Source organism: Bufo gargarizans, chromosome 11, assembly GCF_014858855.1.
Source record: "Bufo gargarizans isolate SCDJY-AF-19 chromosome 11, ASM1485885v1, whole genome shotgun sequence".
In the NCBI taxonomy this organism is placed as follows: Eukaryota; Metazoa; Chordata; class Amphibia; order Anura; family Bufonidae; genus Bufo; species Bufo gargarizans.
The window spans coordinates 36037099-36055755 of record NC_058090.1 but is presented as its reverse complement, the minus strand read 5'-3'; the positions used below and the strand labels follow the sequence as shown (position 1 = coordinate 36055755).

The 18657-nt window shown below is 45.9% G+C and overlaps 1 protein-coding gene across 1 annotated transcript in view; it reads right to left on the bottom strand.

The window, feature by feature from the left end:
• LOC122922153 (acyl-coenzyme A thioesterase 1-like) overlaps window positions 1-18431 on the bottom strand; it is a 43591-nt gene extending 25160 nt beyond the window's left edge. Inside the window, exons 1-2 of the mRNA XM_044272657.1 lie at window positions 17891-18431; window positions 942-1006 (exon numbers count right to left, since the gene is read on the bottom strand). The gene's annotated coding sequence lies outside the window, so the exon portion shown is untranslated. The remainder of the gene's footprint in view (window positions 1-941; window positions 1007-17890) is intronic.
• Between the last annotated feature and the right edge of the window lie 226 nt (window positions 18432-18657).

Below are 18657 nucleotides of genomic sequence, written 5' to 3'. Positions count from 1 at the left end.
AGTCCTGATCTTGAGTAAATAATGCTTGCACGGCCGCTGCAGCCTCTTCCACCAGCTGACCATTGGGTGGTCGGATCTGATTCTGATGACCTATCCTGAGGATAGCTTATCAATATCCTGATGCTGCACAATGCCTTTAAGGGGTCTTCATATAGTGTGTGTCACTGAAAGGGGAGTCATACTGTATGTGTGGGCACCAGGGATCATCCTGCTGTGAGGGGGGAAACAGAGAATCGGGAAGAGGTAGCGGCATGTGCCTCAGTGAGCCCCGCACACTGCTGCCGCCCCCCTTACATTTTCAGGCTCGGACCTTCAGATGGGTGGCCCTTTCCATAAAGTACTCAAGTTCCCCTCCTCTATAACATGGTGAAGGAAGCGCTCCTACAGCAGGGGGTCAGCAACCTCCAGCTGCTATGAAACTACAACTCCCAGCATGCACACTTGCTCAACAGTTCTTGAAACTCCCATAGAAGTAAAAAAGGGAGCACTGTGGGAGTTGTAGTTTTACAGTAGCTGGTGCCAAAGGTTGCTGAGCTTTGTCCTACAGTCTGTGGAAAAGCTGGGTGACATCCAGTATGGCCACCAACTCCCTCTGGGGTTGTCACCGGGGCTCCTGCACGACCAGTCTCTGAGCAGGGTGATTGCATACAAGGTGACACCAGGGGAAAGGCTGCAAAGCAGGGAGAGCATGGTGCGGACTGTGCGGGAGGTATGGCAGGAGGAGGGCACCACAGGATACAGGGCGGGGGTATGTAGAGTGCGACCCATAAGAGAGTGCTCACACATTAGTACCAGTCAGAGTGCCACCATAAGAAAGTGCCCACACATCAGTACCAGTCGAATTATTCCAGACGAAGCTCCTTCATGTCTTTAGGTAGATCTTCATAGGTATAGTAAGCTAATGCCAGCGTGGCAAAGCCTCTATTAGCCAGCAGGCTCACCTTGTAATCCAGGAGGCCTCCACCCGTCCCCTGAACTTCAATGACTCCTGGAAACGGACCTGGACCTGTAAATATAAACGACACTTGTAACCACCCAGGTCCACGTGTCTCCACTGTTACCCACCATGATAAAATGGGCAAGTTATTAAAAATGTCACTTATCATCACCAAGTAACCTCAATGATAAGGGGGCGACCCAACCCAGACAACCTCGGTCCACAAAATTCTCATCTGACATGTATCCGGCTTGAAGCTCCTGGATCTCAATGCAAAACCTGTAATTGGTCCCTGAGCAATCCCATGCACCTGGATCCCTCATATGGGTAGTGGGACCTTTTGGGCCCCTCTGGATCCAGGGCTGGGTGTCACTCATAGGGCATCTGTCAGCAGATTTGTACCTATGACACTGGCTGACCTGTTACATGTGCGCTTGGCAGCTGAAGGCATCTGTGTTGGTCCCATGTGCCCGTGTTCCGTTAGATTTCCCTACCCTCGTCACTTACGGACGCACCGGACATGACATGAGGAGGTGTGCCGCGCCGCGCAGGTGCACAACGACAGGGTAGGGAAATTTCACAGCAGAGTTAGCTGGACACCGGCCGACACTGTGCATGCGCCGGGAGCATCAGCAGCGGTTAGGGAAGGGAAAAATTACGTGCCAGTGCTTCTTTCCTACCCTAACCGCTGGTGAGGCTCCCAGCGCATGCCCAGTTATAAACATGGGACCAACACAGATGCCTTCAGCTGCCAAACGCACATGAAACAGATCAGCCCGGATCTGATTCCTATGACCTATCCTGAGGATAGCTTATCAATATCCTGATGCTGCACAATGCCTTTAGGGGTCCTCATATAGCAGGTGTCATACTGTATGTGTGGGGCACCAAGGGATCATCCCCCTGTGAGGGGGGAAACAGAGGATCGGGAAGAGGTAGCGGCATGTGCCTCAGTGAGCCCCGCACAGTGCTGCCGCCCCCCTTACATTTTCAGGCTCGGACCTTCAGATGGGTGGACCTTTCCATGAAGTACTCAAGTTCCCCTCCTCTATAACATAGTGAAGGAAGCGCTCCTACAGCAGGGGGTCAGCAACCTCCAGCTGCTATGAAACTACAACTCCCAGCATGCACACTTGCTCAACAGTTCTTGAAACTCCCATAGAAGTAAAAAAGGGACCACTCTGGGAGTTGTAGTTTTACAGCAGCTGGAGTGCCAAAGGTTGCTGAGCCCCGTCCTACAGTCTCTGGGAAAGCTGGGTGACATCTAGTATGGCCACCAACCCCCTCTGGGGTTGTCACAGGGGTTCCTGCACGAGCAGTCTGTGAGCAGGGTGACTACATACCAGACAGAGGAGGTGCGGACTGTGCGGGAGGTATGGCAGGAGGAGGGCACCACAGGATGCGGAGGGGGGGGGGGGGGGGTATGTAGAGTGCCACCCATAAGAGAGTCCCCACACATCAGTACCAGTCAGAGTGCCACCATAAGAGAGTTCCCACACATCAGTACCAGAGTGCCACCATAAGAGAGTGCCCACACATCAGTACCAGTCAGAGTGCCACCATAAGAGAGTGCCCACACATCAGTACCAGTCAGAATGCCACCATAAGAGAGAGCTCACACATCAGTACCAGACAGAGTGCCACCATAAGAAAGTGCCCACACATCAGTACCAGTCGAAGTATTCCAGAAAAAGCTCCTTCATGTCTTTAGGTAGATCTTCATAGTTATAGTAAGCTAATGCCAGCGTGGCAAAGCCTCTATTAGCCAGCAGGCTCGCCTTGTAATCCAGGAGGCCTCCACCCGTCCCATGAACTTCAATGACTCCTGGAAACGGACCTGTAAATATAAATGACACTTGTAACCACCCAGGTCCACGTGTCTCCACTGTTACCCATCATGATAAAATGGGCTTGTGATTAAAAATGTCACTTATCATCACCAAGTGACCTCAATGATAAGGGGGTGACCCAACCCAGACAACCTAGGTCCACAAAATTCTCATCTGACATGTATCCGGATTGAAGCTCCTGGATCTCAATGCAAAACCTGTAATTTGGTCCCTGAGCAATCCCATGCCCCTGGATCCCTCATATGGGGCAGTGGGACCTTTTGGGCCCCTCTGGATCCAGGGCTGGGTGTCACTCATAGGGCATCTGTCAGCAGATTTGTACCTATGACACTGGCTGACCTGTTACATGTGCGCTTGGCAGCTGAAGGCATCTGTGTTGGATCCCATGTTCATATGTGTCCGCACTGCTGAGAAAAATTACGTTTTAATATATGCAAATGAGCTTCTAGGAGCAATGGGGGCGTTGCCATTACACCTAGAGGCTCTGCTCTCCCTGCAACATGTCGGGGATATAAAGCAAATGCTTTATATTTAAAAAAAATAATGGATCAAAAGAAAAATTATGCAAATGATATTGATCCGCGAGGTGGACATATACAAACACCTCCAAAGAGTTCGATTAAGAAACTAATTATTTTCTGCAATCAGTAGGAATAGGGTACAAGCGTCTATGAAAAAATATAAATGATTTATTATACAATAATTTAAAATACAATCAAAGATTAATCAATGTAAAGCTAATAATACACAATGATATGCAGTTCCCAAAATTTGCCATTAGATGGTGCCAACAGAACACAAATTTAACCAACACAAGAATATCATGCAATACTGCTTAAAATTATGAGAGATATAAAATCAATTGATTATGCACAGAAATTCAAGAAAATGACAGATATGAGCCCCTGCTCTGCTAAATATGTCCTATTTCGGATAATGGTAGTATTGAAATAAAACTTATAAATTATCAGCTTGATATCAAACTAGGGAATATAAAGATTCCCAACAGAGATCTCTTGTTATCAATATCAGATCTTGTAGTCAGTGATATGCATTTTCACTGAATGCCACCAACATTGATGTAGTACTAACACTATGGCCCCTTTCACACAGGCGAGTATTCCGCGCGGATGCGATGCGTGAGTTGAACGCATTGCACCTGCACTGAATCAGGACCTATTCATTTCTATGGGGCTGTGCACATGAGCGGTGATTTTCACGCATCACTTATGCGTTGCGTGAAAATCGCAGCATGCTCTATATTGTGCGTTTTCCACGCAACGCAGGCCCCATAGAAGTGAATGGGGCTGCGTGAAAATCGCAAGTATCCGCAAGCAAGTGTGGATGCGGTGCGATTTTCACGCACGGTTGCTAGGAGACGATCGGGATGAAGACCCGATCATTATTATTTTCCCTTATAACATGGTTATAAGGGAAAATAATAGCATTCTGAATACAGAATGCATAGTACAATAGAGCTGAAGGGGTTAAAAAAATTATTTAACTCACCTTAATCCACTTGCTCGCACAGCCCGGCATCTCTTCTGTCTGTCTTCTGTGCTGTGTGCAGGAAAAGGATCTGTGGTGACATCACTCCGGTCATCACATGATCCATCACCATGGTAAAAGATCATGTGATGGACCATGTGATGACTGGAGTGACATCACCACAGGTCCTTTTCCTGCACACAGCACAGAAGACAGACAGAAGAGATGCCGGCTGCGCGAGCAAGTGGATTAAGGTGAGTTAAATTTTTTTTATTTTTTTTTAACCCCTTCAGCGCTATTGTATTATGCATTCTGTATTCAGAATGCTATTATTTTACCTTATAACCATGTTATAAGGGAAAATAATACAATCTACAGAACACCGATCCCAAGCCCGAACTTCTGTGAAGAAGTTCGGGTTTGGGTACTAAACATGCCAATTTTTCTCGCGCGTGTGCAAAACGCATTACAATGTTTTGCACTCGCACGGAAAAATGCGCATGTTTCCGCAACGCCCGCCTGAAAGAGGCCTATACGTCCGCAATAAGCGGGGGTTGGCTAAGTATCAAGCCAATTAATTTATATCAATACTACATAAAACAAAAATTTAGGACTTGAACAGCCAGGTGTGAGGAACGCTCCGTGCCACACTGCCCAAATAACTAGGAGCCGCCACGCTTCAAGTAGTGGTTAACCCCGCAAATGTTCCCTTTGAGTCCCCAGGGACTTTATGGAGAAATTTCTCCAGAGAGGTGGCTCCCGAGTACCTGTGTCTCCGCTCCCGCAGCAGAAAGACAGTCAGCGGCAGCGAAGCAAGATGGCGGCGGACAAGTCCCACAGACTGACGAGGTCAGCTTCCTAGCCTCCCCAGCGCAGCATTGAGCCTGATAGGGCTACGGTGGATGACAGGGAGATATTATCCAGCCCAGGGCAAGACTTACCTTCCTCTTGTAAGGAGATGGCAATTGCGGTGGCACAATTACTGGCACCGGATATAAATCCACATTAGAAGCCATGGTCTCCACAACGCTGCTGCGATTACAGCAAGAGGTGTCCCAACACACCATCCAGATTGTGGATCTGGAGCAAAGAATCCTTCTGGTGGAGGAAGAGCTCAAACACAAAACAAAGAAACACTCCGCAGTAATCAGGCCTTAAAGGAGAAGATAGACGATTTTGAAAACCACTCCAGAAGTAGTAATTTGCGAATAGTGGGGCCACTGGAATCAATCCCGCCGAACCAACTGCCACAGATATGTGCTATAGATATACCTCAAGCCCTGGGTCTCCAGGGTTCATTTACGGTGGAAAGAGCTCACAGACTGGGCCCTCAAAGACCCCAGGGTCAAGAGCTGGGTAAAACTAGACCCAGAAATACTATTGTGAAGTACTTACACTACGCAGCAAAAGAAGTGATCCTTAACAAATATCGGCGCAATCCACAGCAGCTAATTGTACGGGGCAACAAGTTATTGCTGTTTGGTGATTATTCAGCGGAAGTGGCGAGACGCAGAAGAGCTTTCTCCGACGTTTCTTCCACTTTAGTGAAGAAAAAGATCAAGTTTACACTACAATACCCAGCAACGCTGAGGGTGTTCTGAGCGGATGGATCTATAGCAACCTTCCTTACCCCGAAAGAGGCTGAAGAAGGATTAGGAGAAGACGACATCCTCGCCTCTCAAACCAGTCCGTCATGGAGGAGCATGTTCTCTGGTAGAGGGAGAAGGGAGAGCAGGCAGTCCAGTCGTGGATCTCCAAGGTGGACGGCCGCACCAGAGAACCAGCTGGCTCAACTATCTCAAAGCCAAGACTCAGTGTGGGGATGACAACGCGGCTTTCGCTGAGGGGACATGTGAGATTCATGTTGAGTTCCCCAGGAATGTTGTTGGGGATGTCTGTATCCTTATAGTTGGAGCTGGGAGAGGAAGAGACGCTGTTCGTGTTTTCTGGGAAACAGCTATATGTAGTGATTATGTCAATTCTGCAAAGAGTAATTTTTCAAAAGGGCAAGTGGATGAGAGTGATGAGGGATCTGGAAATGTGTCAATGTGAGTTAGCTAGTAGCAACAGCTATGCGTTACCTATATGCGAAAAAGAGAGTCAAGATGTTGGTTGTTAACGTTGCCTTATGGGGAAAGGGCTTGTTTGTTTACGGGAAGGGCTAGGAAGGGGGGGAAAGGTGATTCTGACATTGAGGAGAGCTTTAGGTTCTGTGATTCGGGCTGGGACGTACTTAGTATGTGGTAAATTTACAAATCCGGGCCTGTCTTGCCTGGGTGTGCCTCCTGCAGTTATCCTTTTATTCCTAACATCATGCGTGTAGTGACCTGGAATGTGAAGGACTGAGATCCCAATCTAAACGCACCACTATTCTAAGGCACCTTAAAAAATGGATGGCGGTGTAGCCTTGCTGCAGGAGACACATCTAGAGGAAACAGATTTCTGTAGACTTCGAAAATTATGAGTGGGTCAGGTAGTAGGTTCCCCATCGTTGGGGAGAAAGGCAGGGGTTATTATCCTTTTGCACGAACGCTTACAATATACTGTAACAACCGTCACATCAGTCGAGGAGGGTAGACTACTGAAACTGGTGTTAGAATAATAGCAGGGCCTATCACAATTTATAATGTGTCTGCTCCGAACTCCTCCCAGCAAAAGTTCTACAAGGCATTGGAAGTTAATATCCTGCAAGAGGGCAGAGGCCAGCTGGTGGTAGTGGGGGATTTCAATAGAGTCCATGGCAAGATAGAAGACAGATGTCAGAGTAATACAGAAAAGGGACCAAAGTCTAAGGGTGTATGCCTTCAGGCCACAGGATTGGTGGATTTGTGGAGACACCATCACCCAATGGAGAGAGAGTTTACGCATTTTTTCCATTCTCAGATGTCCTGGTCAAGATTAGATTATTTCTAGTGAAAACTGTGAGGATATCCGATATGATCATATTAGATCATGCCACGGTAATAATGCACATAATGGATGATGTACCCCATGGGTCAGACTTTCTATGGAGACTCCCCGAACACCTTCTATCTGACGAGGATTTTGCTGACAGACTTAGGGGTTGGTGGAGGGAATTCTCTCAGGATAACAAAGAGCATACTTCAAACTACACCCTCTTTTGGGACACGGCAAAAGCTGTTTTAAGGGGTAGTATAATAGCTTACACTATAAGGAAAAAAAAAAAAAAAGCTAGGGAAAAATTTGATGAAGCCACTAGGCGGCTCAGGGAAACATACACAACCTTTCTGAACCACTCAACGGAGTCCAATAAAATACTGTGGGTAACAGCTAAACACACTTTTGACTATAACTTAGAACAGCCAACCAAATGGTATGGGGACCGCAAGAGGGCAGATTTATTCTGACATGGTAATAAGGCAGGAAAGTTATTATCTAATCTTACTAAACTGTACATTAAACAATCCAATTATCACCCCCTGAAAGATGAGCGGGGAAACCTTTGCACCAAACCAGAGGAAATCGTGGGAGTATTGGGTGAATATTTTCAATCCCTTTACACCCAGGATCCCTTTGTTAGGGAAAGGGCCATAGACCTTTTGAATAAAATAAACTTGCCCTCAGTGTCGGAGGAGGTTTGTGCCGCTATGAATAGAGATTACGGAAGATGAACTAAAAACTACTATAAAATCTCTTTTTAAATGGTAAGGCTCCGGGACCCGATAGCTTCCCGGCAGAATTTTATAAAGTATTGTTGGGGGAATTAGTCCCCATTCTCACCCCTTAATACAATTCTATCATGAAAGGTGGTAGTTTGCCATTATCAGGCCAGATGGCTTATATAAAGATGCTTCCCAAACCTGATAAAGACCTGACTCAGCCAGGATCTTACAGGCCTATATCACTTATCAATCAAGACGTCAAGCTCCTTTAAAAAATACTAGCCAATCGACTAGCCTCTCTGCTACCGTCTAGAATCGGAGACCACCAAGTAGGCTTCATGAAGGGTAGATCGGCGGTAACTAACAAAAGCAAAAGTCCTTACGGTACATGATGGGCTGAGAGGGAGACAGCACGGGGGTAATCTGGCTTTGATGGCTGTAGATGCCAAGGCTTGACTTGGTTCTAGACACCATTGGCTTCACTGGGGAAGTTTAAAAGCTCTGTACTCACAGCCCCAAGCGAAAATATACATGCCAGGCTTCCTGTCCAATACAATAACACTAGAGAAAGGAACCAGTCCTTTATCCCCACTATTATTCAAAATAGCTTTGGAACCACTTGTTTTATAGCTAAAACAATCCGACCTGTTCAAGTGAATTAAAGTAGGGCAGAGAGAGATCAAATTAGCATGTTTTGCTGATGATCTTTTACTTTACATAGATTCCCCGGACTCACACCTCAAAGTGATATTAGATGCCTTAATTTATTACGGTTCGATAACGGGTTATAAAATAAATATTTCAAAAACCCAGATCCTTTTTCTCAATCACAAAAAAATGACACACGGCAATATAACAATGTAGAGGTCAGAAAAGATTATATGAAATATTTAGGGGTAAAGATTAGGCGCTCCTCGAAAGCACTATACTCCCTGAACTATCCTCCCTTGACTCAAACGATAATACAGGACTTGATTAAAGGGAGTCTTTCACGCCGATTGACCCTATTAACCTATTAACACACTTATGTCCCCCCTATTAAAACTGTTCTTACCGTTAGTTCCCTGCTAGCATCATTTGTCCAAAAAACACTTTTATTCCGTATGCAAATGAGGCTGTGAAGGTGCCCAGGGGTGGCCTTACAACGGCCGGTGCCCAGGCCCCTGGGTCATTTTCATCATAGTCTACTGTGCGCATGCGCCGGCCCGGGCCTAACTTACGTTCTTGCCATGATGCTGTGATCACGGCAAGAACGTAAGTTAGGCCGGCGCATGCGCACAGTAAACTGTGATGCCCCGGCCAGACTGTGGTCATTCAATGCGCACGCGCCGATATCGCAGTCATCGGCGGATGCGCGGGATTACGGACAGTAGGAGGAAAGATAGAGAAGAGACCAAGGGAGGGCAGACGCGGCGGATGGGCGGGCAGACGTGGAGGAGGGGGAGTGAATTGGTATGAAAATGACCCACGGCCTGGGCACCGGCCGTTGTAAGGCCGCCCCTGGGCACCTTCACAGCCTCATTTGCATACGGAATAAAAGTGTTTTTTGGACGAATGATGCTAGCAGGGAACTAACGGTAAGAACAGTTTTAATAGGGGGGGATGCCGTGGACATAAGTGTGTTAATAGGCTAATACGGTCAATCGGCGTGAAAGACTCCCTTTAAATGGAAATATCTTCCACTCTCATTAAGTGGAAGAACTCACCTGGTTAAAATGTCATGTTTCTCTAAGCTCCTATATCTCTTACAGACAACCCCTCTACTATTGCAACACAACGATGTCAGAAAACGCCAATCAGCATTTACTGCCTTTCTGGGGAAGCACAAAAGACCACGTATAGTTAATGAGAAACGTACTATGTTAAAATGGGAAGGTGGCCTCCAGCTGCCAAATGTCAGGCACTATAACTTGGCTGCTTTGTTTCGGCACAGCAGGGACTGGATATGGGGCACCTCTTTTTTCTCAGGTACTTCCCTGGAACAAGAATTGGCCCATCCGTGCCATCTGGTGGCATTACTGCTCACAAAATTACGTGACATTCCATCTCAGATCAAACAAAATGTAGTCCTGAGAGATACGATTAGGTCATGGAAAGCCATTAGGAAGATTTATAGGCTTCCATTCTATGTGTCACCGCAGATACCACTGTGGTCTTTGCCGTCTTTCCCCAAGGGAAGGGAAAACAAGATGTTTCAGGTTTGGAGAGATAAAGGTATACATAAGTTGCATCATATGTTGGACACCACCGGTCAGGCCCTGATTCCCTGGGAAGAATTCAAATCTAAACACCAACTGCCAGCTCCGCATTTCCTCCCTTACCAACAGATACAATCTTACTGTAGACTGCAGTCAGAGAAGTTGGGTGAAGCTGACAGAATGTTATGGTTCGACACGCTTTTAGGCAAGGAGGCACCTATGCTCTCTCTGTCAGCAATATATTACAAAATCCACAGTACACAAATGTTGGGTCTGGTATATAGAGCCTTCCATAACTGGGAAAGGGAGCTGGAGGATCAAAGCGTATCCAAAAAGATGAGGGAGGGTTTCGAATTTATCAGGAAAGCAATCCTAAATGAACAATGGAGAGAAACACAACTGCGAATACTGCATAGGGATACTTATGCATTCGACTTGTCCTACAGAAAGGCCCCAGCCCATTACCTGAGACACTGTCCTAAATGTGCTTTGCCTAAAGCGGGACTTTTGCACAGTTTATTGACTTGCCCAAAACTGCAACCACTATGGTCCCGAACTGTTGATTATATTCGGAGGGTGTGGGAGATAGAGGTGAAGTCTAACCCTCAACAGTGTATTTTCCAGTACATCCCGAGAGATCAATCTGATGAGCAAGGCCCGGGGGTAGCAGAGGGAAGTATACACATTTTACTCATGTCTGTTAAAAAAAAAAATCAATCTAGAGAAGATGGCTGCAACCGGAGACGCCAGAATGGGAAGAGGTCATGGGTACGATGAAGCATATGCTTTATATGAAAAGATTGGAGATAGAGAGACATAAGGAAAAGACAGTAGGCAGGTTCATGAAAAAAAAAATAATTAAAATTTATTTCAGACGCTCTATCAGACAAAGAAATACAGGAACTAATGTCCCCTTTCAAACAAACAAAATGGTACCTTGTTTTCCAATTAAGAGGCAACCTGGGAAGGTTAGCAATTTGAAAGAACGTTTGGATAGGTTAATAGAGGTTAATATATATTATATATATATATATATATATATATATATACACACACACACACAGTACAGACCAAAAGTTTGGACACACCTTCTCATTCAAAGAGTTTTCTTTATTTTCATGACTATGACAATTGTAGATTCACACTGAAGGCATCAAAACTATGAATTAACACATGTGGAATTATATACATAACAAAAAAGTGTGAAACAACCGAAAATATGTCATATTCTAGGTTCTTCAAAGTAGCCACCTTTTGCTTTGATTACTGCTTTGCACACTCTTGGCATTCTTTTGATGAGCTTCAAGAGGTAGTCACCTGAAATGGTTTTCACTTCACAGGTGTGCCCTGTCAGGTTTAATGAGTGGGATTTCTTGCCTTATAAATGGGGTTGGGACCATCAGTTGCGTTGTGGCGAAGTCAGGTGGATACACAGCTGATAGTCCTACTGAATAGACTGTTAGAATTTGTATTTGGCAACAAAAAAGCAGCCAAGTAAAGAAAAACGAGTGGCCATCATTACTTTAAGAAATGAAGGTCAGTCAGTCCCCAAAATTGGGAAAACTTTGAAAGTGTCCCTAAGTGCAGTCACAAAAACCATCAAGCACTACAAAGAAACTGTCTCACATGCGGACCGCCCCAGGAAAGGAAGACCAAGAGTCACCTCTGCTGCGGAGGATAAGTTCATCCGAGTCACCAGCCTCAGAAATCGCAGGTTAACAGCAGCTCAGATTAGAGACCAGGTCAATGCCACACAGAGTTCTAGCAGCAGACACATCTCTAGAACAACTGTTAAGAGGAGACTGTGTGAATCAGGTCTTCATGGTAGAATATCTGCTAGGAAACCACTGCTAAGGACAGGCAACAAGCAGAAGAGACTTGTTTGGGCTAAAGAACACAAGGAATGGACATTAGACCAGTGGAAATCTGTGCTTTGGTCTGACGAGTCCAAATTTGAGATCTTTGGTTCCAACCACCGTGTCTTTGTGCGACGCAGAAAAGGTGAACGGATGGACTCTACATGCCTGGTTCCCACCGTGAAGCATGGAGGAGGAGGTGTGATGGTGTGGGGGTGCTTTGCTGGTGACACTGTTGGGGATTTATTCAAAATTGAAGGCATACTGAACCAGCATGGCTACCACAGCATCTTGAAGCGGCATGCTATTCCATCCGGTTTGCGTTTAGTTGGACCATCATTTATTTTTTAACAGGACAATGACCCCAAACACACCTCCAGGCTGTGTAAGAGCTATTTGACCATGAAGGAGAGTGATGGGGTGCTGCGCCAGATGACCTGGCCTTCACAGTCACCGGACCTGAACCCAATCGAGATGGTTTGGGGTGAGCTGGACCGCATAGTGAAGGCAAAAGGGCCAACAAGTGCTAAGCATCTCTGGGAACTCCTTCAAGACTGTTGGAAGACCATTTCAGGTGACTACCTCTTGAAGCTCATCAAGAGAATGCCAAGAGTGTGCAAAGCAGTAATCAAAGCAAAAAGGTGGCTACTTTGAAGAACCTAGAATATGACATTTTCAGTTGTTTCACACTTTTTTGTTAGGTATATAATTCCACATGTGTTAATTCATAGTTTTGATGCCTTCAGTGTGAATCTACAATTTTCATAGTCATGAAAATAAAGAAAACTCTTTGAATGAGAAGGTGTGTCCAAACTTTTAGTCTGTACTGTATATACACAGTACCCAAGGGTCAAGTAATGTGCAGAGTCTCAGGGAAGTCAGCTCTCAAGAGTTTTTCTGATAATCCAAATCCTTCTCCAGGGATCTCCCTTTCTTTCTTTGTTTTTCCTTTTTTTTTCTCCCCCTTTTCACCACTTGTATGTGGTTTCTTAAACAAAAACTTATCAGATGAACACACCTCCCTAGTTTGGAAATTTCCAATCATTGTCGGATAGGCATGTACATTGATAAGGAATGAGATGTCATAACACTACCCAGAATGCTCGATTGCTACTGGTGTAGTGTTACCTACTTATACCTAGGTGGCACTGTTGTACAAGTCATAAGCATCATGCCTTAAAGAGTTAACTATGCAAGTCTGACTTCATCTTCACTACACACACCTGACATCTGGAAGTTTAAATCAAAGCTAACGGATTAATTTTGACACTTCTTACTAATTAGGGACTGACTTTTAGACGCCGTTTGAATGCTTCTCACATTGTTAAATTATGGGACCGATAATATGAATGAGCCTTGTTTTCTCACAGCGATATCCGTGCCTCCTTTGCTACACCAACGGTTAATTGTTAGTAAAATACCACATCTTTACAGATACTCATTAACAAAGTCCATACTTAAACTATTTTGATCATGTTCTAGGAATATATGCGTTGCTAAAATATATAAGTGTTCTTACATAATAATATAACACAATACATATGTTGGCTGATTTTCTTGTACAAAACTAAGGTTGATTATAAGTGTACATAGATATTACAGACTTTCTGCTTCATTAGCAGATACCAAACTGTAGACGTAATTCGCACCAGCTGCATCCAGGGAATCCTTACCTCAGCTGAGGGACAAGCTTTGATACATAAATATATACTTTGAGGAACATCTAGACAATTCTCACACTGGAATTCATGTTCAGATAAGAAATACAATGAAGCCTCTACTTCTGCAGGTGTTGTGTGTCTTCTGTCTAAATGTATAATTGATTGTTACAATAACACTAGTTCTATTGAACGATGCAGTAATCTTCCCATTGACTTACTTCGGCCTATATAAAAAATCCATACAAAATAGTGAATATAAACCAACATTGCTCTTAAAGGCAATGAATATCTATTATAACTAGAATTAGAAGAAGTAAATATAACTGTTTACACGTCTGAAAAGACATAACGGCCATGCCCTCTGCACTTTGACAGGACCAGGTGTGATCACATTTACACTGCCTGGCCCTGTCAATTTAAGTGCAGAGGGTGCAGCAGTTGCAGAGAGAGCATAGCCCCTAGGTGTAACGGCAACGCCCCTGTTGCTCCTAGAAGCTCATTTGCATATATTAAAACATCATTTTTCTCAGTAAAGCGGGCACATATGAACATGGGACCAACACAGATGCCTTCAGCTGCCAAACGCACATGAAACAGATCAGCCAGTGTCATAGGGACAAATCTGCTGAGAGATGCCCTTTAAATCTGGGGGTTGTGTAGGATTAGAAAAACATGTTTGTTTTCTTCCAAAAACAGCACCACCCCTGTCTATAGGTTGTGTGTGGTATTGCAGCTCTGCCCCATAAATTCCAATGGAGCCGAGCTGAAATATCTAACACCACCCATGGACAAGCTTGTGGGGGAGGCAGCCGTAATTACACTGCGCAGCCGCTCTCCTTCAGACCAAGGATCAGCATCCTCCCGCACTCCAGCTGTTCTGAAACTACAACTCCCAGAATTCTCCTTTTACTTCTATGGGAGTTATAAAAAACGGGCGAGTAAGTGTGCACGCTAGGAGTTGTAGTTTCACATCAGCTGGAGTGCCGGGGGTTGCCGACCCCTGATCTTGAGTAAATAATGCTTGCACGGGCGCTGCAGCCTCTTCCACCAGCTGCCCACTGGGTGAGCCGGTTCTGATTCTGATGACCTATCCTGAGGATAGCTTATCAGTATCCTGATGCTGCACAATACCTTTAAGGGGTCCTCATAAGGTGGATGTCACTAAAAAGGGCGTCATACTGTATGTGTGGGGCACCAAGGGATCATCCTGCTGTGAGGGGGGAAACAGAGGATCGGGAAGAGGTAGCGGCATGTGCCTCAGTGAGCCCCGCACAGTGCTGCCGCCCCCCTTACATTTTCAGGCTCGGACCTTCAGATGGGTGGACCTTTCCATGAAGTACTCAAGTTCCCGTCCTCTATAACATAGTGAAGAAAGCGCTCCTACAGCGGGGGGTCAGCAACCTCCAGCTGCTATGAAACTACAACTCCCAGCATGCACACTTGCTTAACAGTTCTTGAAACTCCAATAGAAGTAAAAAAGAGAGCACTCTGGGAGTTGTAGTCTTACAGCAGCTGGTGCTAAAGGTTGCTGAGCCCTGTCCTACAGTCTCTGGGAAAGCCGGGTGACATCCAGTATGGCCACCAACCCCCTCTGGGGTTGTCACCGGGGCTCCTGCATGACCAGTCTGTGAGCAGGGTGACTACATACTGGGGGAGCTTTATCAAAGTAGTGTAAGGTAAAACTGGCTTAGTTGCCTATACAGGGAGTGCAGAATTATTAGGCAAATGAGTATTTTGACCACATCATCCTCTTTATGCATGTTGTCTTACTCCAAGCTGTATAGGCTCGAAAGCCTACTACCAATTAAGCATATTAGGTGATGTGCATCTCTGTAATGAGAAGGGGTGTGGTCTAATGACATCAACACCCTATATCAGGTGTGCATAATTATTAGGCAACTTCCTTTCCTTTGGCAAAATGGGTCAAAAGAAGGACTTGACAGGCTCAGAAAAGTCAAAAATAGTGAGATATCTTGCAGAGGGATGCAGCACTCTTAAAATTGCAAAGCTTCTGAAGCGTGATCATCGAACAATCAAGCGTTTCATTAAAAATAGTCAACAGGGTCGCAAGAAGCGTGTGGAAAAACCAAGGCGCAAAATAACTGCCCATGAACTGAGAAAAGTCAAGCGTGCAGCTGCCAAGATGCCACTTGCCACCAGTTTGGCCATATTTCAGAGCTGCAACATCACTGGAGTGCCCAAAAGCACAAGGTGTGCAATACTCAGAGACATGGCCAAGGTAAGAAAGGCTGAAAGACGACCACCACTGAACAAGACACACAAGCTGAAACGTCAAGACTGGGCCAAGAAATATCTCAAGACTGATTTTTCTAAGGTTTTATGGACTGATGAAATGAGAGTGAGTCTTGATGGGCCAGATGGCTGGATTGGTAAAGGGCAGAGAGCTCCAGTCCGACTCAGATGCCAGCAAGGTGGAGGTGGAGTACTGGTTTGAGCTGGTATCATCAAAGATGAGCTTGTGGGGCCTTTTCGGGTTGAGGATGGAGTCAAGCTCAACTCCCAGTCCTACTGCCAGTTTCTGGAAGACACCTTCTTCAAGCAGTGGTACAGGAAGAAGTCTGCATCCTTCAAGAAAAACATGATTTTCATGCAGGACAATGCTCCATCACACGCGTCCAAGTACTCCACAGCGTGGCTGGCAAGAAAGGGTATAAAAGAAGAAAAACTAATGACATGGCCTCCTTGTTCACCTGATCTGAACCCCATTGAGAACCTGTGGTCCATCATCAAATGTGAGATTTACAAGGAGGGAAAACAGTACACCTCTCTGAACAGTGTCTGGGAGGCTGTGGTTGCTGCTGCACGCAATGTTGATGGTGAACAGATCAAAACACTGACAGAATCCATGGATGGCAGGCTTTTGAGTGTCCTTGCAAAGAAAGGTGGCTATATTTGGTCACTGATTTGTTTTTGTTTTGTTTTTGAATGTCAGAAATGTATATTTGTGAATGTTGAGATGTTATATTGGTTTCACTGGTAAAAATAAATAATTGAAATGGGTATATATTTGTTTTTTGTTAAGTTGCCTAATAATTATGCACAGTTATAGTCACCTGCACACACATATATCCCCCTAAAATAGCTAAAACTAAAAACAAACTAAAAACTACTTCCAAAGATATTCAGCTTTGATATTAATGAGTTTTTTGGGTTCATTGAGAACATGGTTGTTGTTCAATAATAAAATTAATCCTCAAAAATACAACTTGCCTAATAATTCTGCACTCCCTGTAGCAACCAATCAGATTCCACCTTTCATTTTCCAAAGGAGCTGTGAAAAATGAAAGCTGGGATCTGATTAGTTGCTAGGGGCAACTAAGCCAGTTTTCCTTTACACCACTGTCACACTGACAGTCAGGGCAAGGGGAAAGCCGGATGACAACTGCAATGCACGTTATACTGTGTAAAAACCGCACTCACCGGGCGGCAGGAAGAGGCTGTCCCGCACCCGTCCTTCCCGCCCTGGCAGCCGGGTCACCCCATCTCTGATGAAGCCCCTCCCCTGGGCAGCGGCAGCTAGGAGAGCCCCGGGCGGGTCGTGGGCCTGGTGCAGGGAGAAACAGTGCTGGAGTCCTTCTTCAGCAGCCTCCTGAGGGGAGTCTCGGACTCCAGGGACCAAAGGGGCCCCTCCGACTCCACTCCGGTGTAGCTGCCGCCCTCCCGCGGACCCGGAGGGGGTTGTCAAAGAGGCAGCGGCCCGGGGAGACGAGCAGGGACAAGGTTGACATGGCGCGGCTGGCAGCGGGCACTAGGGGCAAAGTGCTGTGGAGCAGGGAGAGCATGGTGTGGACTATGCGGGCGGTATGGCAGGAGGAGCGCACCACAGGATACGGAGAGGGGTATGTAGAGTGCCACCCATAAGACAGTGCTCACACATCAGTACTAGCCAGTGCCACCATAAGAGAGTGCTCAGACATCAGTACCAGTCAAAGTGCCACCATAAGAGAGTGCCCACACATCAGTACCAGTCAGAGTGCCACATAAAAAAGTGTCCACACATCAGTACCAGTCAGAGTGCCACCATAAGAAAGTGCCCACACATCAGTACCAGTCAGAGTGCCACCATAAGAGAGTGCCCACACATCAGTACCAGTCAGAATGCCACCATAAGAGAGTGCCAACACATCAGTACCAGTCAGAGTGCCACCATAAGAGTGCCCACACATCAGTACCAGTCAGAATGCCACCATAAGAGAGTGCCCACACATCAGTACCAGTCAGAATGCCACCATAAGAAAGTGCCCACACATCAGTACCAGTCGAAGTATTCCAGACGAAGCTCCTTCATGTCTTTAGGTAGATCTTCATAGTTATAGTAAGCTAATGCCAGCGTGGCAAAGCCTCTATTAGCCAGCAGGCTCGCCTTGTAATCCAGGAGGCCTCCACCCGTCCCCTGAACTTCAATGACTCCTGGAAACGGACCTGTAAATATAAACAACACTTGTAACCACCCAGGTCCACGTGTCTCCACTGTTACCCACCATGATAAAATGGGCAAGTGATTAAAAATGTCACTTGTCATCACCAAGTGACCTCAATGATAAGGGGGCAACCCAACCCAGACAACCTAGGTCCACAAAATTCTCATCTGAAATGTATCCGGCTTGAAGCTCCTGGATCTCAATGCAAAACCTGTAATTGGTCCCTGAGCAATCCCATGCACCTGGATCCCTCATATGGGGCAGTGGGACCTTTTGGGCCCCTCTGGATCCAGGGCTGGGTGTCACTTAAAGTGCACCTGTCAGCAGATTTGTACCTATGACACTGGCTGACCTGTTACATGTGCATTTGGCAGCTGAAGGCATCTGTGTTGGTCCTATGTTTATATGTGCCGGCATTGCTGAGAAAAATGATGTTTTAATATATGCAAATGAGCCTCTAGGAGCAACAGGGGCGTTACCATTACACCTAGAGGCTCTGCTCTCTCTGCAACTGCTACGCCCTCTGCACTTTGATTGACAGGACCAGGTGTGATCACATTTACACTGCCTGGCCCTGTCAATTAACGTCCTGACGTCCTGCC